Here is a 22,586-nt window from a genome sequence, read left to right as displayed (position 1 = left end):
AAAAGCCACTACTGGGCTGAACGCCATCTCATTTGGGATAAATCAGAGCCCAGCAGCAAGAACTGAGACACTGGGAGCACCTCACTGGTCCTGCTGCACAGCATGCAGTGCAGGTGCAAGTTATCCCCTTCTAATTCCCTCTCACCACTCCATGTGGAAGCTATTTATCACACTCAAAGCCGTGCACACAAAAACGACGACAGTTTGGCCACATCCCACACCCAAAGCTTGGCGAGATGAAGGCCATCTCCATCACCAGGAAGAGGATTCTGGAGGAAAGCACGTTCTGTCGACTGGATGCCGCTGGCCTCCCGCTGGTTATTTACCCTACCAGCAGCACAGGAAAGGGAGACACTCGACAATGAGGATGAGAGGCACGCTTCCAAAGCATCCACAAATAAAGTTACTGATAACAAAATATCTTTTTTTTTTAAAAAATAAACTTTACAGGATTAGTATTTGAGTCATTACATCTATAAAAGCAGATTAGATTACCACAGAAAAATGTTAATGTCTATGCTTGCTGTGTTATTGCCCAATAAAAGTTTTCTTCCCCCTGCTAACAAAGTTCATTTTGTTGTCTTATGCATTGTTTAAACAAGGCGATTTTGGTTGTGTGCGTGCATTCTTGGCTCTAGGACTCGGGCCCTCGTTTCTGCTGTGAAGCAGTGTTGTCATAACATCCAGCAGAGGCACAACAAATCCCCGAGACGTGCCCGATATTAAAAGCACTGCATTAGAAAACCATACAAGGCGCACTCGAATCGACAGCAGGGTGATGGAGAACATCCACACTTGCACCAGCACCTCTCCAAAGGACCAGGGCAGCCGTGCTGGTGAACTCACACCTGATCCTTGATGCCCAAAAGCAGCCTCAGCTCCACCTCAGGAGGCACCGAGCACAAACAGCTCTTGGCACGGGCAGCCTGGAGGCTGGCGGTGCTCAGCAGGGCCAGCTCCAGCCCCTCTCGGCTCACAGAGGAGTGTGCCAGATCAACCCAAGGCCTGAATAAACTCAGGCAGGAGCTCTAGGAGCCCTCCACTGCCACTTTATCGTGTTGAGATGTTCCCAGCTTGCAGCAGCAGCTCTGCATGCAGCTCTGCCAGGGGAAAGCTCCTGCTCCGGTCCCGTTAACACTCCTGCCCTCCTGCTGCAGCCTCTCCTGCCCCACCAGCACCCTGCGGGAGTGAAAGTGCTTTAGAAAAGAAGCCTGAAAAGTTTCTTTAACTTATATCAGTGTAATCAAACCAGATTTATCACACAAGTGGCTCCCAGGAGGAAACCTCGCACAGCTTCTGCCAGAGGTGAGCATCTTGCTGCCCGTTTCTCCCATCAGCGCAGGCTGAGCAAGAGGCTCTCTCTCATTTACAACAATTGCTTCCTAAAACTCACGTGCAGCTCGCAGATTAGGGAACATGTAGGATTTGGCTGCCTAAATATAGATGTGAAACAGCAGCCTAGGGTCTGGCAGCTTTGAGAGCAGACCCCACACACAGAGCTCAAGGTGTATCTGTTAGTGCCCAAGACCTAAACACAAAAAAATATATATAATAAAACCAGAACAAGCTTAGTTAGCCTTGCTGAGCTGAAACCCCTCTAGAGAGCTCCGTACAGGAGGCACTAACCCTGTCTTAAACCCCTGGCATCTAGGGTTGAGGTTCTGGGACTCAAAGGCTGAGTTTGGGGTGAGCAAACCCCTCCTTCCCCACGGATCTCAGCTGCTCACTTCTGAGCTGCAGGGCTGCAAGCGAAAGCCCGTCCTCTTTCTAACTAGAGATGCCTCCTCTGGCAAACTCATCTGGAGGACATGAGGCAGTAACAGCAACATCCTCGGGGAGGGAAGCTGGATTAAGAGGCAGCAGTGTTTGGGATGTACAACTACCAGAGGAGGCCCAGGCTGACATTCCCACGAAAATATTTCTGCCTATTGGAGAGAGGAGCAATAGTAATGGGCTTAAATTGCCCAGGAGAATTAGGTTAAACATTAGACAAAGCTTTCTAACTGCACGAGTGGCAGAAAACCAAAACCAAATATCTAGGCATGCTATAGGACCTCGTTAAAGTCATCATTTCTAAGAACAAGTCAGAAAAACGTCCAGCGGGGACAGGTTGGACACATTCGCTCCTGGACCTCCTCAGACAGGGAGATGATGAGCAGCTTCTTGAGGTCCCCTGTAGCTCCCCCCCACCTTTTTTTATTTTTAATAGGGTCTGAGCTGAATAGCTGAAGCTGTTTGGAAAGCACCTGATCTTAGCCAATGCTGTACGACGTCCCGAAGCTGGAAGAAATGGTGTCTCTGGCTCCGGGTAGGAAAACCTTTTGTTGTGTTTTTTTTTAGGACTTCAAAGAACCCAACTCCACTTTCACTGACGGCAACAGACAAATTCCCATTTCCTTCATTTGCACAAGATCAGGTCTTTGGTTGTAAAATGCTCTAAAGCCTCCTTGAGTGTTCATTTCTGACAACAAAGACTTTGGGACTATACGTTAGTGGAAAAACGGAGCCACCATAAAGCCACAGCCGTCTCCGGGGTAGGATATAGCTGTTCTGTGCCAGCAAGACTCCGAAGGAAACGAGGAATAATTACCCTAATTGAAAAATATAATGGAACAACTCGGCTATAATGTCCCTATTAAAGAACGACTCTCAGACGATAAAAGACACGGAGAGGGAGAGCTTGAACAAATTAGCGCTCAGCCTCCAGACGAGCCAGGAAGCGTAAGGAGCGACCCCAAGCCAGGCAAGGCAGAGCAGCCAGAGCAAGCACGAACGCCCCCAGCTGAGGCAAAGATGGAGAGAACTGGCCACGAGCAGAGCTTTCGACCTCCCTCCTTCTTCTGCGAGCACAATGGAAACAATTCCCCCAAGAACAAAAGCGATGCGTCAGCAGGCCCGGCTCTCTCAAGCTCTTTCAAGTTGGGAGGACACTTGATTTGCACCATGTGTAGGGTAGGAATGCTAGCGAGAACCCGGCGAGATAAATTTCGCCCCGTCCAAGCTGGTTGACATTAAGAGGGAGATGAATCATCCTTACAGCGCCTGTAAACAACACAATTTGGAGAGGAGGAAATCTAACGATACACCCTCGTCGCGCTCGCTCGCAGGAAGTCCCCCAACGTTTCCACCACATGTACTATTGTTGGGAGAAGTGTCGAAATCAGGGGGCAGACACAAAGCCACAAGCAGCGGAGGATGTGGACTCCGAGCCACCACAAATGTTCCAACCTCCCTCGTGCTGTGCCTGCAGCAGCGTTGTGGCACATCGAGCCTTGAGCAGGCTGAGGCTGGGCCGAGGGGACGCGCTCGGGGTCGGGGAGGAGATGGCCATCAGATGTGCTGCTCGTAACGGGGCACGAAGCTCCGGCTCCGGCTGATTCTCGCTCTGATGACTTCTGAAGGGGGAAAGCAGATCTTAACCCGCTGCACGGTGGGTTACCTTTATTTGGGAACTCACACGAAGGAAATACCAGCTCCAGAGCAGTGAACATGCAAATCCCAGAGGGGCACGAGTCCCGGAACATGCCTAAAGGTGACTACAGAAGATCACTGGCTAGAAAAAGTGCCTTGGACACGGCATGATGCTTTGAGACCTCTCCACCTGGCTTATTCAGAAGTAAGATTGAGGAGCAATTTAATTACTAGACACAAGTACATCCCATAAATAGATATATTTTTAAAGAACCACCCACATCAGGTACCAAGGAGCTGCTTCGTGCAGGGAGGGCAGAAAAGCCCGACAGCACGATGACTGCAATCCCAAACCAAATGAATTCAGCACAGACCAGAGGCACAGCACTTGTCTGCGTGCTTCCAGAGCCCGTGGCAGACACCAGCAGGGAAGCCGTGGATTTTCCCTCTCCAGCTGGATGCTTCCAAGCTGGCCCCTGCTCAGCGCAACGTACCCTACCCAGACGTGTTGTCTTGCTCAACATAGGCACAAGAGTGAAAATTCACAGCCTGTGACATACAGATGAGCCGCGGAGAGCACACTGGAATAGATCTTGCCACGTAAAAGGGTGCGTCCAGTCTTCTCCTCGCCCAACAGAGCTCCACAGCTAACCCCAAGGAGAACAGAGCAGGCGCTGCTGGCTCAAATATTGTGCAACGCGATGACGATGACCACGTGCAGTGGTGTGTCTCCTGGAGCTGGTGCTGGGGACAATGAAGGTCACCTCACGTGGAGCCTCTCGAGAGCACACATCTGATGGGTGGCAGGAAAGGCAGGGCCAGACTCTTCCCAGTGGTGCCCAGTGGCCAGACAAGAGGCACCGAGAGCAAAAACACACAAGAAATTCCACTGAAGATTTGTTTTTTTAATTAAAAGCACAGACAGAGCTGTTACTATGATGGTGCTGAAACACCGAAACAGGTTACCCTATAGATGTTCATGTGTCTCCATCCCTGAAGACCCCTAAAACCCACCTGGACACGGTCCTGAGCAACCCGCCCTGGGTGACACTGCTTGAGCAAGGGACGGGACTAGAAAATCTCCAGAGATCCTTGCCAAGCTCAGGTAGTCTGCAATTCTGGGAGTGTTTTCCACCAAGTGGTCAGTCACCAATGCCATGCCTTTTCTTTACCCAAATATATACATACACATATACGTATAATAATATATAAAAATAGTATAATAATATATGTAAATATATATACACACATATATATATAAACACTTCAAATCACTCTGGTATTGTAATGGCTATATCCTTTCAAGCCCCATAAAATAGTTTAATGTGAAATCTAGGAGACAAAGAAAAATCTCCCTCTAAAGGTCCAGATAGGACAGCTCCCAGGGGAAAAGAAGAAGGATGTGAACCAACTTGAACATTTTATTCCTTTCCTACCTAAATGCCAGGAGCAACCCCCCAGGCAGCAAGAGCCCAAATTACAGGAGTGACCGTGCCCAACGCCACGCCAACCATTACATCTACACAATGTCAGCTTCTGCTCCTCAAGGAGGCCAGTACTCATAATTGCAAGACAGCAACCAGAAATGAAGACTGATTTGTTCAGGTAACTCTTTTTTTTCCATTCTTTTTACTTCCTCTAATGCCTCTGACAGCAGCAGCAGCCCTGCAGTTCACAGTTCCTGCACAAAGCACTGATAAACGAAGTCTGGTTTGCTTCTGGTTTTGTTTCCACAAGTCTGAGGTCTTCCCACATTTTGTCATTTAAGAACGAGTTGTTTTTAAAGACTGTTCAGCCGATCTTGAAGGTCTCTTCCAACCTTCATGATTCTGTGATCTTCCAGACACGGGGTAGCAAGGGAATCCCGCAGCACCTCTCACACCAGGGTCCTGCCCTTCATTCTGTTTTACTTCTTCCTCTTCTTCCCAAACACAGCAACTCTGAGAAGAGCTTTTACACTGCCCATGCAGTGTCCAGCAGCAGGGAAGGCAAAAAATCTGTTCACCCTCAGGCTCTTCTGCTCCTCTGGAGCATCTGCCTTCATGGGATTTGTAGGAACTCAACACCTCTGAGAGTCCCACACCTTCGTCAAATATATTAGGAAGATGTCCAAGCCCAGGTACCCTTAGAGATGGAACCCAGAGGCGTCATGGACAGCTTTAAACTTGCTTAAGGCCATCTTAGGGACATTATTTAGTGGGTAATATTGGTTGTAGGGCAATAGTTGGACCAGGTGCTCAACCTAATGATTCCAGGATTAGCACCACTACTGTAATATCTTGCAACAAGGACCATAAGAGAGGCACCACCAAAGTGGGCTGGTAACTGCTGCAGGCATCCCTTCCCCTTCTCATCCCACCTCCGGTGGTGACAGGGAGCTGAGCACAAAACCTGTCCCATTTTGGGGGCTGTTGCAAGCCTCTGGTTTCCCGCAGTTTCTTTGTGCACACAGCTACGATCCCTGGGTCTCAGCTGGAGGAAAAGAAGCTAATATTAGGCTTTAAACGCTTGGGAGGGAAGCAACAAGGAGCCAGGAGATGTAGTTCTGCTTATTCTGGTATGTATTCATGGCACATATTCGTGCCTCAACGATAACAGATCACTACAACAAAATATCAGAAGACGTCCAAACACTGGGAAGTAATTTCCCAGAGTGAAAGCACATCACCTCCAGTACTTCAGGCACTTATGTCCTTGGTTAATTAGGGTCACATAACAATTCTAACATGAGGAAGAGCCACACAGAGGTGGATATCACAAGTACCCAACGACTTGCCTACAGACATGCTATAATTCAGCTAAAGAACAGCACAGACATAAGATCAGCCCCCTTAAACCTTGCATAAACACCATCCTATAATATATTTTTTCCCTGAACCAGGCATCCCGCTGGTTTCCTACAGAGGGAGTCAGTCACTCAGACTCTCCCCAGCCCTACAAAAAGGCTTACAAGGAGGATTGCTTCGAGTGACCACCACAAACAGATGAAAAAAAAAGCAGTGGGAGGCCCTTTTGTCAGTAATTCTTGCACAGTGCTGATTTTCTCAGGCTGGCTCAGCCTTTCCCAGCCAGATAGATTTAGGCTTGAGAGAGATCGTGTAGATGTTCTCCAGCTCCTCCGGGCTGTGTGGCCACAGCCTGATGAATGACCCTGACTTAGCTGAGTCCAGCTGCTCCTGTAAGCCTGTAGGGGCTCTTCTCCTGCCACGTTTTCATCCTGGAGAGAGCTGCAGGCTATGGGATGGGGCTGGAGGGTAAAGCACTGCTCGGTCCCAAGCAGAGGCCTGCGAGCCATCCAGCTGCAGGGGATGGCAAAATAAAAAGGCCGTGGGGTCAGCAGTGCTGGAAGAGATGGAGGAGCAAGGAGAAAGCACGCTCTGAGTTCCCTGTCAGGCTCCGATTTAGCCAAAAGCAGCACAAATTAAACACGACCCATGCAAGATGTGCTGACAAGAGCTGAATGCAGCAGACACGAAACAGAACAGGCAGCACCAGGCCAAGAACTGCAAGGACCTCTGTTGACCTCTGTCAACATCAAAACCAACCTTACCAAAGCCAAACCAGCAACAAAAATGGCCCATAGGTGCCCAAAGGCTGTCCCCAGCTACGGGGAATGAAGATGACCATGAGACATCAAAAACATTTTGTTCCTGATCTGGCGTGAAGCCTGAAAGGGCTTTAGGGCAAGGTGTGGATGGAGACGTGACAGCTCCGGGTGACACAGACAGGCCAGGATGACAGGGAGGCCGGAGGGAGATGGGCATCCAAGAGAACATTTGGGAAATAAGATTGCTGCTTTGGCTGGGCTTGGCTGAAACGAGCCACCCCACCCACGCTCCCCCAAAGCAGCAAAGTTCGGGCCGTACCAGTACGTGGTCAGTTAGTCCTTGCCTGGGGGTGCTCAGCCAGCAGCATCTAGAGCAGATTTAAGACGAGGAAGATCAAAACCAGGGATTGAAGGACGTGAAGTCGTGTATACCAAGCACGAGGGTGCGTTAACCACTGCCAGAAATTCGGGGGGCTCCCCAGCAGCAATCCTCCCCGGGGGCTTTCTCAGCAGCTCTTGCATAAACGCCATCTGGGTGATAGGAGGGGAAAAGCTTGGGGAGAAACAGACACAGAATAAGGTCATTCAGAGCCACCAGAGCACCACGGCTCTGACGAGGGCGAACCAAACCCGAGACCATCCCTGGTTTTGGGCCACCAGACTTTTAAATTGGCACCGCCACCCTGTGTCGCGAGGGCTGAACTGCACTGCGGCTCAGCAGCCCCAAAACGCAGCACAGCAGCCGTCAAACCATGCGGCATGAGCCCTGCAGCACCCAGGCGACCCAAAGCCAGTCCAGCTTCATTATCTGGAAGGCCTGGAGTTGAACTCAGCACGCAGGGAGGCTGCGGCCACGTATTTCACGCTGACGAGCGCTCCCGACTCCGACTGCAGCGGGTTTTTGTCAGACTCGAAGCCAGACACAGGATCAGCGAGAGGAAAGTTTGCTCAGGCAACTGAAACCTGAATAGTGGGGTTACCAAGAACAGGTTGGGAATAGTGCATCAGCCTCCGTTCCTGTCTGCAGAGGCACCTCCAGAGCAGTGTTCCTGGAAGCACAAAGTTACAAAGGATCTCTCCACACATTTGTATTTTTTTTGAGATCACCAGAATACTTCTGCAATCATGTACACATCAAAACAAGAACCTAAACCAGCCGCATAACCCTTAAACACTACCTTTTATCAGAAGCTGTCAGAATACCTTGCAAACTCCAATCTGTCTCAATTTCCCCCTGAAGGGAAGCACCGTGCACATTTTGCATCCTGCCAAATTGCAGGCATGGAAGAATTAAGTGCAATGCCTGTGGCCACACAACAAGGCATGGTGGTGCCAGAAATCAGAGCGCTTCCAACCCCGAGGGCAAGCAGAAGCCAAGGAAGCTTGAACCTCACCGTAGGAAGGCATCAAAAATTTGGGACCGCGAACCAGGTCGCTTCTCCTCCTGTCCATAACGCTGCTAGCAAACAAAACACAAAGAGTTTGGCAAAGGAGGAGAAAATTGTAATTAATCTGATTGAGGGGAAGGTTATTACGATAGAACAGAGTACATTAAAGATGCTATCATTAAATGCTTCCCTGTAAAAACAGCCACGGGATGCCGACACCACCAGGCTTGTCATTTGAACGGTAAGCACTCAAGGAAATGCAGTCAGACTTGATTAAGCATCAGTGCAGCTCGTGGGCAGCAAACACAAGTGGTTTATCCCAGGCTGCTTCTGCTTTTTGGCCACCAAAAGTCCTCCTCTCCCCATAACGATGCCCTCGAGAGCACGCTTTAACTTCTGGTCGGCCCTGCAGCGGTCAGACACTTGGACTCTGAGCTGTGTAGGTCCCTTCCCAAAACCCCAAATCCTCCAGCCCATAGAGCAGCTCCCGTGCAGGAGGGAGGCAGCGTAACACAGCAGCAGGCTGCCCCAGCGCTCATTTCTTAGCCTGGTGCTTGCAATAACGAGCCCAGGCTGCCCAGGAAGGCTCACTAATCAGGAGGGCATTTCCCCATTTCAACTAATCACTAATTACAATTAATTTCAGCAAACTTAAGGTTGGGCTTTTTCTTATCTGGCAACGAAGCAACCCATTCTGTATGGGGACAGTTTCCAACATGAACCAAGGATTTTTGGGGAGGGGAAAAAAGAAGTCAGCCAACAGTGGTGCTTTACAGCACGTGACCTAAGGATGTGATTCTCCATCCCTTTAAGTATGATAGCCCTGAGAAAATTAGGAAAATGAGATTTCTGCACATAAAAGCTAAGCAAGGCAGAGGGGCCGGTCTTTAACGAGGTACCTGCTCATGTCATGATTTTTATAGGTGCCAGTGACCTGGTGGCATACATCAATCTTGCTTGATCACTGCAAATAAATGATTATTTTTTCCTCTTAGCAAGGGAGAGACGAGGAGCTAAACCAGCCCCAGCAGCAGTCCCACATAGCTGCCAGAGCAGGGAGCTCTCGGCCACACACCGAAATAAGCCGTCCGTCCCTGCTGCCTCAGAGAGAAACATTTGGTCTGCATTTGTTTTACAAAATCACAGTGAGAAGCAAAGTCTGTGCTTGTTTGGGCCTCAATTGAGCTAAGCACACACTGAAATACACTTCCATTCACAAAGAGGGAAGCATGACACTGCTTGTCCTGAGACAGGGCCCCCAGGTCCAAAATATGGTGATGGAAAGGGGTCCCCGAGGTCCTCAGGGGCCGGGCACCATTTGCTGCCCCACACAGCAGAAATTAGAAGGTCTCAACCCAGCTCTGCTGCTGCCCTTTACACCCTACAAGGCCACGTTTGTGGATTTTATCCAGCTTGATTGATTTCTTTCAGTTGCTTTTCTCTATTTAAGGAAGTTCATTATCCCAGTTTTAATGCTAATTAAACCTGGTTTGGGTTTTTGGGTTTTTTTTGGCCATTTGAAAGCCGTGCCATTCAATCTGGGAGGGCACTGCTAGGGGATGTGGGCAGGCGGTGGCTCTGCTAGCACAGGGGACCAGCCCCGAAGCACGGGAGGGGAGATAAGGATGAGCCTGAGCAGATCCCAGGCTGCCCCAACTCTCTTGGGGTGCTGCACACAACCACAAGCAACCCCAAAAGAAACTGTGGGGTCTTCTCCACGATATACTTGACCGCTTCGTGGAATTGGAGGTTTTATCCTGAAAGCAAACTTACAGTTTTTGTTAGCTGGTTTGTGCTTTTACAAACTCCGGAATAAAGGGCTGAAAGAAAGCAAAGGGATTTCATAAATAAATTTCAAAATGTTTCTGGGTGATGAAGGGGTACTGCCCAGCTTTGTCACGCCACCAGAGGCTTCCTGGTGGTCCTGCAGGAACCTGGCAGCACCCAAAGCAGGATCACCGAGGGGCTGGCAGCTCTGAGCTAGGGAGAAGGGGAAGCCAATACGGTGCAGAAGGGCTGCAATCCCACCAGGGAGGCAAGGTGCACCAGTGGCAGTCCCAAAACAGCAGCAGGAAAATGAAAAAAAAAGCATCTCTGGCTTCCTCTCTGTGCGTAAAGGTGAAAAGGGCTGCATTTAGGTCTTTGAGCTCCTCTCTGATATCCAACCCTAACAGATAAGCAAAGCTGTAGCCAAGCAAAGCTCAGTGCTACCCAAAGCACACCCTGCAGATCTGATCCAGGGAAGGCAGCAGGCGTAACTGGCAAGAAAGTCTCCTTTCCCTTCTCTTCCATCGTGCAGGTAAAGGTGGATTCTGTGATTCTGTAAAGCCATCCGACAAGACAAGGCTTTTACTCAACCCTGTGGAAAACCATGCCCTTCAGGAACAGAAACGATGCTCTTCAAGGGCCTTAAAAAAAAACAAAAAGCCTTTTTTCATCTCTGTAAGCAAAGCCTACAGCATGCTGATCGGGATTAACACCTGGATCGAAGCACAAGCTGCTGAAGAAAGCCAAAGCTAAGGTTTGGGATGTCAATTCCGACATAAAAGCTACGTATTGGGATTAAGCATCTGTTTTTGAAGCCAGTGAATTGAGTATTTATCAACAGCTGATACCGCTGACCTCTGCTGCCGGCAGGCACAGGCTGCCTTCACTCCCCACACTGCACCCCACCAGCTGCAGGGGGAGGCAAGGGACAGGGCCAGCAAATTAAGGGCTGTTACCCTCTGGCAGGGAAAAAGATTGAGCAGTTAAAATATATCCGTGCCATCAGGAATTTATTTCTACTTACAGAAAGGCCAGGAGAGAGGGAAAAGCTGCCCCAGCAGGACCCCAGGAGGTAAAAACAACTCTAACCCCACAGCTGTCTCTGCACAGAGTCCTGGGATCTGGTGCTTGAGCGTTTCCCCTGTGCTGTGAGAAATGGAGAGAGGTACCTGCAGCTCAGCACCCCCCAGAGCCTCAGCAGCAGCACTTGGTGGAAGAGCAGAGACGTTTCCTGCAGCTCAGGAGCTGTTTGGGACGCATCACTGCAAGCGTTATGGGAATTTATCTGAGCAACACACGAGCATTTTTCACAACAGCTTTACAACACAACACATTTTGCACTCTCTGTACTTCTAATTGCCACTTCTAACTTCTAATTGCCACGAGCAACTTTCTCTTTCCCTCAGAAGGGTGCTGAGGTTTCAATCCCCTCGCTCCAGCTGGGGAACTTTTACCCTCAGGGGGTGGCAGCCACCTAAACGAGGGGCTGACTTTTGGGGCTGCGATGGGCGAGCACATTGTGCAGCTCAGGGCTGCATAAACCTAACAGCCACGTTCTGGGCATGGATTTATTATTATTTTTTTTAATTATGATGCTTTACAAGGTTAGTGGTTCCCAGCCACCCAGCCTACCTCTCCTTTTGGAGGTCTGCAGCACCCAGAGGGTAGTGGCAAGAGCGAGGCAGCGTGCCTGCAGCACTGCCTCTGCAGCACAGCCTTCACGAGCTGTGCTTATCAGAACCCTGAGCAGATCTGGCCGTGGCTGAAGGACACGCAGCCCCTCATTATCAGTCTCCTCGAGAGGTCAAACGCTCTCAGACTGTCACAGCATCCGCACCAGGGGGGGATGCAGCACAGCACACAGCCCAGCACGCACGCCTGGGCTGAAGGGCTGTAAAGACAGAGCAGCAGCAGGTTTTTTCTACAAAATAAAGACAGCAAAGGCGTTCTGTCCTTCAAATATTCCTAATGCACAAAGCCAAGAAGTGCTCTGGCAGAAAGAAGCCAGTTGTCCGAAAATCCCATTTGGTGACTGACAACATTTAACTAATCCTGAGCCACACAGGAAAAAGCACGGGCTGTGAGAGGACCGTGCCTCTCAGCGCACACCCTGCACTTCCCATCCTGGCCCAGCTCAAAAACCAGCAGCCTGCCCAACCCAGCAGCCCACAACGCTGGGACTGGACAGGCTGATGGTGCTGCTCATCCCCTGTAAACGGAGCAGCTCTGGCACAGGAAGATCCTGAACCTCTTACCTGTTTTTGAAGGGAAGGAGCTCATACGTGACTACCACATCGCTTACACTCTCCTGAAGGAGCTGCTGCTGTGCCTCTCTGGGAGGCTGGGCAGGCTCCTGGAGCAGTGTTTTTCTCCTACCTGGCTTTGCAATGTGCATAAATAGCACCTCTGGGGCTTCAGCCTTGTGTGTCTGCTTCCAGGTGATTCTTTTTCCCCTTTTGAAGTTCTCGTTTTACCCCTATCGAGACAGCTCAGCCGCTTCCACAGCTCAGGCTTAAGAAAAAAAGGATTTGTCACAGTATTAACTCCTTGCTGATGCTCTCCTGGGAAAATACCGTCCTCAGGATTCGGTATACAAATACGGATTCAAATGAGAAAACTGGGACTGAAAAACATCAAGGGTTTGGTCCACAAAGCAGCAAACGTGAAGTGGAGACAAACCTCCATCCCCCAGCAGGGTGATTCGTGAGGCAGGTCCTGGCACAGAGCAGGAAGCAATCAAACGGACTCTGCTTCCAGCTCTGCTTCTGTCTGTAAAGGTAATTTAATATTTAATAGAGTGGAAAGAGAAAGGTACAGAACAGGGGATGTCTTTTATGGGCTAAAATGCAATGGACTCGCTTGAGGCAGCTGCTGCCAAAGGAAGGTTGGGTTCAGTCTGTGTTTCTCAGCACATCCACTCGCTGGGCTTGCACCAACATTACCTGAGCAGCTCATCAAAGCTTCATAAAATAATTTAATTAAGTGTTTAGAGCATGTTTAGGAGCAAATGACTTAAGCATATAAGTGCCTGAGATTAATGAGAAGGCCAAGAATCAGATGGAAACAGAAGGAAACCCGTTACACCCTCCACAGCCTCTCTGTGGATGAGAAATTATCCCTGCCATCCCTAGATCTCGTCCTTCCCATACAAAGACACGTCCCCTGTGATCTCCCTGCACCCTCAAGCAGGAGGGATGTTTCCTGCTCGCAGCCTCTGCTATCCCTCATCACCTCCACCAGGCACCACTACTGCGTTTTGCCACTTGATGGCACCAAAGGAAACCCTAAATTTTCACATTGCCAGGTCAGATTCAGAGGAGATGGTCAAAATCAGGTCTAAACCCTAAAGGAAAAGCGGACGGCCAATATATGGCACACTAACACATGGAAATAACCATTTCCTAGCTTTTTTTTTACTCCTGCACCCAAGCAGTGAAGCAGAAGTGATCGTACTGCTTGGATTTACAGACACAGCCCTTTTTGTGGTCTTGGAAATCCTCCCTGAGCCCCCAGGAGCTGCAGCGAGGAGGCACCAGCACCAGGACAGGAGCAAGGAACCAGCTCAAGGACCAGGCTCAGCACCAGAGGCTCAGCAAAACTGAGCCAAGGCCACGGCACCAGGTCACCTCAAGCGTCCTCGTCCCCAAAATGCCGGCTGCAGGTGGCCGGGATCAGCCCCCGGACACCTCCTGCCCCAGAGCACCTCCTGATTTTGCAGTTACCGGCCTGAAGTGGCTACAGAAAGGGGAAATTAAAAAAAAAAATAGATATAGAAAAGTGATCTGAATTTGTTCTAACAACATACCGGGTTTCAAAAAACATCTGGGATGTGTTTCTGCTTGTGCCGTGTACCCAAAAACCAAGTATTTGCTAGTTATTTAAGAGGATTTAGCGAGAAGCACTAGACTCAAAAGCATACTCGGAGCTTCCACCTCAGATTTACATCCGCTGCTATTAGCCTAGACAGCTTTCTGTGTTACAGCTTAATTAAAAATCCATGCTGAAAGTTCAAACCAAAGCCACAAAGCGGGCTTGTTCCGAGCGGCGGACGGGGACCACCACAGACATTCATCTCCAGAGCCATCCATCAGCCGGGACGGGCAGGAAAAGAAAGCAGCTTGTGCAAGCCAAAACAAAAACCCGCATGGACAAATTGGCTTCACCACAACGGGGCCTGCTCTGTGGGCTCTTGCTCAATAAATGGATTAAATTCTTGCTCCAGCAGTGCGCTCATCGAGGAGCGGGGAACGCAGGTGACGGCCACGCACGGGGACAGTTCAGGAACCAGGGGGACCCAGACCCGCGCAGCCACCACCTGCAGCACAACCAGACGACCTGGGAGGCCTTTTCCAACCTTGATGATTCTACAAAAATCAGCCCCCGAAGACCAGGCAGTCACAGCAGAGGCTCACAGCGACCTGCTTTGAGTTTCCGTCCCCGGATGATGCTGCTGGCACGATCCTAACGGCGTTGCTTTGCTGCTTAACGCTGGCCTGGTGGCATTACTGATGCAAGGGACCTATTTGATGAACTGGAAGAGAAAGGACAGGCTGAAACCGATTCAGAAACCCCGACTTAAGGCCTAAATGAACCCTACGAGTGACCTAAGGAGTGCCATCTGTTTGGCTTGAAGAAGAAAATAAAGGAGCACAGTACCTTGTGCCGTCCCAACCATTCGCTGTGTCACTGCAGGCAGCATTTTGCTGCAGGACACAGCCCACCTGGGAGCCAACGCAAGGCAGATTCCTGATGTTACAAGCAGGAAGAGTAATCATTTGTAATAAGGAACCGAGAGGGAAGACAAACTTCCCATCCCAGCCCTTTTCCACCGATGCCTAATCCCACCTCGAAGCCGCCTCAAGCAAAGGCCACGGCCTTCGGTGGGGAATTTACAATCTGCATCGTGCAAAGGTCAGCAGAGATAAATTAAGGGTTCCTTTATACTTAAAAAAATATGATTATAAGGCTGCCAAGGGAAGCACAGCCACTCAGGCAGCGGGGAAGGGTGGTGAACGCCGTCGTGCTTTGGTCCAAGCAGGGGCAGCAACGTCGGCAGCGCTGGACGAGATCTGTCCGGGCTGTCTGCGAGGAGCACAGCCCGAGCTGAAGCAGCATTTAAAGGAAAAATAAGAGCCTAAAGCATCCTCTCCAGGAGGCTTGCTGCAAAGGGGGATTTGCAGGCACTCGTCCAGCAGCAGATCCAGCGAAACCACCCTTCGTGGGGCTGCGGCACAGCCCTCCTGCAGGGACCGACCTCAGCCTCCTCCAAAACGGGCACCACCATCAGCACATCGACAGCGAGCATTTAAAATTGATGTGGGAGCCAAGTGAAGCAGCTCCACTCTCCATTCCTTAACTCGCACGTGGACATTTCCCCTTCTTACACCATGTCTGCTGCTAATAGGACAACCAAAAAACACTTTATGAGAACTCCAAGAGAGATGGGGAGCAGGGAGGCAGGACAATATCCTCCTGCAGTAATGAAAGATGAAGATAGATCAGAGGAAGCAACCAGCATGGGCATTCAACGCACAGCAAAGACAGACTTAATAAACCTTTTCCAGACCTTCAAAGGCTTTAGGAAATTTACCTCAAGTTTGCTCCAGAAAATCCAAGAGCGCAGGGTGGCTCCAGCAGCACAAGCTCCCCAAGGCCCCTCCTGTACAAGCAACGAGCCCGAGCTGCCTCCAGCACTGCAGAGGCTCAGTTTGCAACCCAAGGGCTGCACCAAACGAGGGGGGAAAAACATTAAATTGCCAGCGTGGGGTCCCAAACCCAGCACGTGCAAAGCACCGCAGCACGGGGACACACGAGCACCTCGTGCCGAGCTCAGGCAGCTGCAGGATTTCTTCCAATGCAGGCAGCTCCGTTTGCTTCAGCTTTTTGTTCTTAGCAAAAAAATGAACGCTTACAGCCCCAAATGATGGGATCAGCACCTCTCTCAAGGGTTCCTAGAGAGTCATCCAGCTCCAGCTCGGTGAGACGCTCAAGAACAAAGCGGCTGAGGGCAGGAAGGGAAGGACGCTGCGGCCAGCTGATAGCGCAGAAGGAATTTTAAAAAGGCAACGTGCAGTGGCTCAGGCCTCGAGCCAACGTGCTTCAAAAGGACCTCAGCGTCCCCGACGGGAAAGCTGAGGAGGAGAAAACACGCGGGGAGCACAAAGGGATCAGGCACGAAGCTCTCGCCTCCGTCCCGGTGCCGTGCCGGCAGGGCCGGCCGCTGTGATGGGTCCTGTGTGGTGCTGGGCGCTGAAATCTGCTCTCCAGCCCCGTGGTTATCGAGGGATCCAGGCATTTCCAGGCCAGGAAGGGTTTTTGGGACCGGCTGATCCATTTTATGACCACAATACGGAACAGCCTGGCAATTCCCACAGCGGATGGAGCCGCTCCGAGGCTCCTCCACGGCAAGCACCTGAAATACCACGGGCACAAGGTGCTTCCTTGGTTGTATTTTATTATATTTATATTATATATAATATATATTTATATTATATGTATTTATTGCAGCTGTATCAGGGTTTCAGCCAGAGAAAGTGGAAGGCAAAGGGTGCTGGAGGACAACAGGGCCTTGTCTCCTTGCAGCATCATTTTTGGGATGCTCTCAGGGCCATACCCAATGGCAGAACCACTGCCAGGAGCACCCTCACAGCCCAGCAGGACTTTTGTTTGGCTTCTGCAGCAAGCCAGCCCTCCTATCCCTGGATATTTCCCCCAGGAAAATCAATTTGGAAATGCTTCACCACGGAGCCAGCCCCGCAATGGGGGCAAGCAGCAGCCCCCGCGCCTTCCCGAGCCGTGTCCTGCAGAAGAGGCTTCTCGAAGCCCCGTCCCACGTCAAGATGAAAAGAGCCCAGCCCGGCCTCCCGTCTATTTACACCTCTGCCTTGTCAAAATAGGCCTGTCATTCAGCAGCAGTTTAGAAGTCTTCCTCGGGAGGAAAAAATAAAAGCCCTGGCTTTTCCTGTTTGGGAAGCAGGCAAGGGAAAAAAAAAAAAAAAAAAAAAAGAAAAAGGAAAAAAAAACACACAGCAGTGAGCTCTTTCGATTTAAAAAGGAAGAAAATAACATACACAGAGCACAGGATGTGTAAAAATAGGGCTCCTGATTAGATCAGGACAATCGACTATTTATGAGTTCCACCTCCTCTGCTCGCTCGGGCTCGTCCCTCTCGCGTCCCCCTCTCGCTGGGGGCTCCCAGATTTTTTTTGTTCGTCTCCAACCAGCTCCCCAGCCTTTCCCAGCTCCATTCTCCATCCCACTTGGGGAAAAAAAACAACAGAAGAAGTCCAAATCCTGGTCTCTGCGTGGAATAATCGCTCTGGGGATCGGCGGCTTGCAGCTGGTCCGGAGAGGGAAGCTCAGGGCTGAGCGATGATCATCGCACGGCTTGGAGCACGAGGGGCTCTAAAAATACATCCTGAGTTCAGGAGACTCACGAAAGCATGCCAAGAGCTCATTAAAGAGCAGCGGAAGGTCCAACGAGTGAAAAAACCTGGCTCTCCAGCCTGAGAACGGGGACGGGGAGGAGTTCAGGGACAGGCACCGGGGGCTGCGGCTTTCCCCACGTGGGAAATCGCGGCGCTGAGCCAACGGTGGGGTCAGGCTCCTCAGCACCTGCAGAGAGAGGCCAAAACATCCAGGCATGCACGCACAGACCTGGGCAGACCTCGTGTGAATCAGAGACAGGGAGTAGAGGTATTCACACGCAAGGCTTGCAGCAGGGGCTGAAAGCACAGAGGTTTAGCACCCCAAGCACAGAAAACCATACGTGTTACAGCAGGGTGCCAGAACTGAACAGCTCTGCCCGTGTCCGAATCCTCCTAACAGCAGAGGAAACACCCCACCAGCACCCGGGAAGCTCTTGGAGTGCCTCCTTGTCCTAAAGATGGAAGCGTGGTGGAAAAATGAAAAGAAAATCCAAGAGCAGCCCAGCTTAAATCATCCCGCCACCAGCCCCAAGGTTTTTGTCCTGGTGGTGTCACCCCAACTGGTTTCAGATGGCAAGGAGCCCCGACAGCCCCAAGCACAGGCTGGGCTCCATCCCCCGGGGTTGCCAAGCCCTTGTTTGCTCACCAGTGAGCCCAGCAAAGCCCTCGAGGCACTTAAACTTAACCATGGGCTTCTCGTGATGTTCATTCATCTGCTTCTGCAGGGAGCCCCCCTGTTTGTCACATCCCTTCCCATCCAGACAGCCAGCTCCTCCCGAAAACCCCGGCCAGTTGCACACTGGTGAGAAGTTCCTCGTGTTACACCTTCTCTGAGCAAACACAGGTTACAAAAAAATAAACAGCTCGAAAGCTTTGGATGCTTGCTGATGGAAAACCGCAAAACCCAACCCCGCGGTGGCAACAGCAGCTGAAGGACTGGACGCAAACACCCCCTTTATGGAGATGCACTGCAAGAAACAGCCAAAAAAAAATGAATAATTAATAAATAATTAATACAAACACGCCTCTTAGTGAAGGAAGTCATCCCCGGGCAACAGGGCAGTGAAGCAGAACTGGGGCAGATGTGTTTTCTGTCGATGGCCACCGCGAAGCAGCTCCCATTGCTCACACGTGAGAGCGGTCACCACGCGCTCCCCTTGTCCCTCTGCGAGCAGATGGGCAGCGCACAAAAACCCTCTCGCCGGTCGCAGCAAGATGAGGAGATCTCACAGGAGATGTGGCAGCAGCACCCCGGGGACAGCCCCGGTCCTTTTTCCCCAAAGACGTGGCCAGGCTGCAGCACCTGCACGGTCTCCGTCCGCTGCACCGCTCTTAGACGAGGAGAGTTTCGGGCTGCAGGGGTGTTATCGGACATCCTGCAGCCCTAAAATGATATGGGGGAAAAATATCTTCACATGCAACAGCTGAAGAATCGCCTTGAGGTATTTAATGCTGCCCTGACTCTTGTTTTTTGCTGTTTCACCCAGGAAATAATGTGATTTTCATCACCTGCAGAGATAAGAGTGCTGCAAGCTGCTGGTTTATTCAGCAGCTGCACACCGATGGGAGGAAACGGGGCCCCCAGAACCTGTCACAGATATCAGGCGTGAGAAACCACCTGTGAAACCACTCCTACATGCCACACAGATGATGCAGGAGGACAGGCACACCCTGCTTTTTGAGCTAGCCACTGCAGGACTGCTCCTTACAGCACCATAACGCAACTCACGGTTAAGCCGCGCTGCAGAAAGCGGCGATCTCCTCTTCAGACTGGGAACTCGGGTGAATATATCCCACCCCAACAGGAATAAGACACCTCCTTTGGGCAAAACACATTCGTGTTCAACTTCACGGGTGTATTTTGCATAGATAAAAGCATGTAAGAAACCATGCTGGGGGCAATTCAGTACGGAGAGCAGTGTCAGCCCACTTGTAGCTTCCTATTTAGCTTCACCTGCCTGGTGGCCGTGCTGCTGACCCTGCAGCCGCCTTCACCAGGCTGAGTTTCAGCACAGAACTCAGCAGAAACACCTCTGTCGGGACGTGGAAGCACAGGGGATGTCTGCCAGCATTTCTCTGCACTTTGAGCATCACCATGGTCAGCCAGCGGCGAAGGGCTCGGACTTTTCATCCTCTGGGGGTGGTTCCCATTCCCTGATTTGCTCACCTTGTGGAAAGCCTGGTGGCACAAACAGGGCCACGATCCTCTGCCCGTCTCGAAACACGATGAGAAGGCACCGCTGACATCTCAGCTGCATCCTCCTGCTGTCCTTACACACAAGGCACGACCCGCTCTGTGCCGCCACCGTTCCTCCCCGCTGGCAGGACCCCATCGGCTCGGCTCCCATCACAGCTCCTGGTTTGGGATTATTTTCTCTCCCCTCGACAGGGAGCTTCATTTCTGTGCGCACAGGCAAACGCTCAGCAAGGACGAGTTATTTTTCCAGTAAGAGTCACTTGGCTTGAGCCAAACGCGATCTCATTTTGCGCTTCCTGCTTTGATTTCCAGCTTCCATTTATTTTTCTCTCCCCGCCGCCGCGTCCGACCCTTGCTCTGCAGCTTCAGCCACACGTGTAATTAAAGCTGGCTGTGTTATTATCGCCTCTTAACGATTAAAGATTTATGCTACTCGGCTGCATACAGGCCCTGCAGCAGCTACGTCCCTCGTATTTTGCCCTGCTAACCAAATTGTCTCTTATTTCCATCATTTATAGCTTCCCATCAAAATGGGAGCGCTGCCCAATAACCTCACGTGCCAACGAGCACCCTGGACTTCAAACGGATCTGTACCAGACAGCTCTGACCATCAGCACCAAAAATGCTCAGGAAAAAGGGAAATGCAGGAATTCTCCCCTCCTGCACGAGTGAGATCCTGTTCGGGACAAGGCACAGATCAGTTCAAGGACAGAAGAAACGAGCCCAAAGTGCATTTGGCCTCATCCCTGTCTCCCCAAAACAGCTCTTTTTAAGGAAAATAACAAAGCACTGCTTCATTCCAAGCTTATTTCACGGGGATCTCAATTATTTGGGAGAATCAGAGAGGAATTAATTACATCAACTTTCCCAGGAAAAAATATGTTGTTATTTGCTTTGGACTTCCACGTATTTAGTTTAAAAACTAGAAATAAGGAAGCGGGACAAATAATGATTAAATGTAGCAGGTCCACGAAAGGACTGTGTTTGTTTTGTGCTGTTTTTTGGGTTTTGGTTTTTGTTTTCCCCTATTATTCCCTCTCCTTGTTGCAAAAGAGTTCACTTTCCATGGTGACCTACAACAGCGTCCGAAGCTTTTAGAAAAAAAAAAAAAAAAAAAAAAAAGAAAAAAACCACAAACCTCCTGGCGTATTCACTGCCTCCTGTGGATGTGCCACCTACCGGGTTCCCTTCCAGCGCCTATTTTGGAATCCTCTCCAGCACAAAGTGCTCGCAGGGCCCGCCTGGCACGCAACAATTCGTGGCACGGCCCCAGCAAGGGCCGGGCACTTTTCGCTGCTGCTCCCAAAGCAAGGAGAAAAGCAGCAGGAGCAGCAGGCTGCAGAGCAAATAGGAAAAACCACCGGAGTTTGTGGTTTTGTTTGGGGTTTTTTGTTGTTTGTTGGGTTTCTGTTGTGACTTTTTGTGATTTTTTTTTTTTTTGGTTAATTTATAAATTCAGAACCAAAACCTTGTTCTTAATATGATTTCACTACAAGTGCTGCTAGCGGGCAGCAAGAGGCAGACCCGGATGAACCATCCACATGTAAGTATTGCAAACCTGCTTTGGCTCATCCCCAGAACATTTGTGTCATTCATTCATTATCTTATTTTTATTCCACCAGCCGGGTGCTGGCAGGCAGCATTTTTGGTCACCGGAGCCTGCCACGCAGACCTCCAGCGACCACGAGACAAACCCACACCTGAACCAAAATCCCTAAAGTCTGGGGCAAATCAGCCAACTCCAAAAATCAGCATCCAGACCGTAAACATCCCTTTCTTCCTGCAGCATTTCCAGCTCGGAGGGCCAGAGGAACCCAGCTGAAGGCCGCCCCTGGCAGCGGTCCGGCTGTGCTGCAGGAGTGATAACCAAGATAACCCCCCCGCCTGGCTTTGCTCTTGCTTTGTTTCCTAAAGAGATGTTTCCTACGGCCCTGCATGAGAGGGCAGGGTCTCGGAAAGCTCTGATTGGGGTTTTTCTAGCACTTAAATGCAAAGGAAGGGCAATGACATCCAGCATTTTGGATGGATCCCACCTAGAGGTGACCGTTTCTCCGAGCACCCAGGGCAGCGCAGCAGAAGGAGATCAGTAACACAAGCAGCACGTCCCCAACACGAGCAAGTCGAGCTCCTGCATTTCGGTGTAAGGAGCATTCAAGCCCTTGGGGTTCTTTGCTCTGCCAGCCCCAAAAAGCCTCTTCGGGTCCCTGCGACCTCCTACAGCCCAAAGACCCCCCCAGAGGTGCTGGGCTGCGAGATGCAAGCAGAAGCAACAGCGCTTGACATCAAATCTGAGTCCTGACTCCAAGCTGTGAAGTTTCTCCCACCTTTATGAACCTTTTAGGGAAGAAAGGCAGCACGAGGAGGCAGAGGATGGGTGAGCCACCTGACGAGAAGCTGTGTTGGGAGGCAGAGCTGCAAGGCACCCCACGGACACCCCCTACCAACTGCATCTTCTTCCACTGCTTCAGAAGGATGCAGAGGCACAAAACACCGGGGGGGACCCTGGCTCTGCAGGGGTCCGTCGTTTTGATGAAAGGGAAAAAGAAATCTCTCTGATTTGTGAAAGAAATGGGTCCAGAAGACCCACTGACACAAGGAATTCACGGCGAGCAGACCTCCACCCGCCCTTAACACACGATTAGCACGGCAGCCTGTGAGCTCAAAGCCTTAATCCAGGGCCCAGCTCCTTGCCAAAGAAGCTGAGCACGAAGTTTCCACTTCTCCCTACAGCAACGTCTTACCCAGGAAAGCCCCACGAGGGCTTTCCAAGCAGCAGCCACAGGTAAATTCACTCGGGACCTAAAAGCCACTAGCTCACAGGTGAAGCAGCACACGATGCTGGCAGGAAA

At 50.8% G+C, this 22,586-nt stretch overlaps 1 protein-coding gene across 8 annotated transcripts in view; it reads right to left on the bottom strand.

Annotated features, from left to right (window-relative positions):
• The window catches only part of EXOC6B (exocyst complex component 6B), a 269,732-nt gene that overhangs the window by 236,167 nt on the left and 10,979 nt on the right, over window positions 1-22,586 (bottom strand). Inside the window, exon 1 of one of the 8 annotated variants that reach the window (XM_032186406.1) lies at window positions 3,906-3,925. The exons of the other annotated variants lie outside the window; for them this stretch is intronic. The gene's annotated coding sequence lies outside the window, so the exon portion shown is untranslated. Of the gene's footprint in view, window positions 1-3,905; window positions 3,926-22,586 lie in introns of those variants that run through there. 8 annotated transcript variants of the gene reach the window in all.

The sequence above is a fragment of the Aythya fuligula genome, chromosome 4, assembly GCF_009819795.1.
Source record: "Aythya fuligula isolate bAytFul2 chromosome 4, bAytFul2.pri, whole genome shotgun sequence".
NCBI lineage: Eukaryota > Metazoa > Chordata > Aves > Anseriformes > Anatidae > Aythya > Aythya fuligula.
The sequence above is the reverse complement of the archived record's forward strand: the minus strand, read 5'-3'. Positions and strand labels throughout refer to the sequence as shown.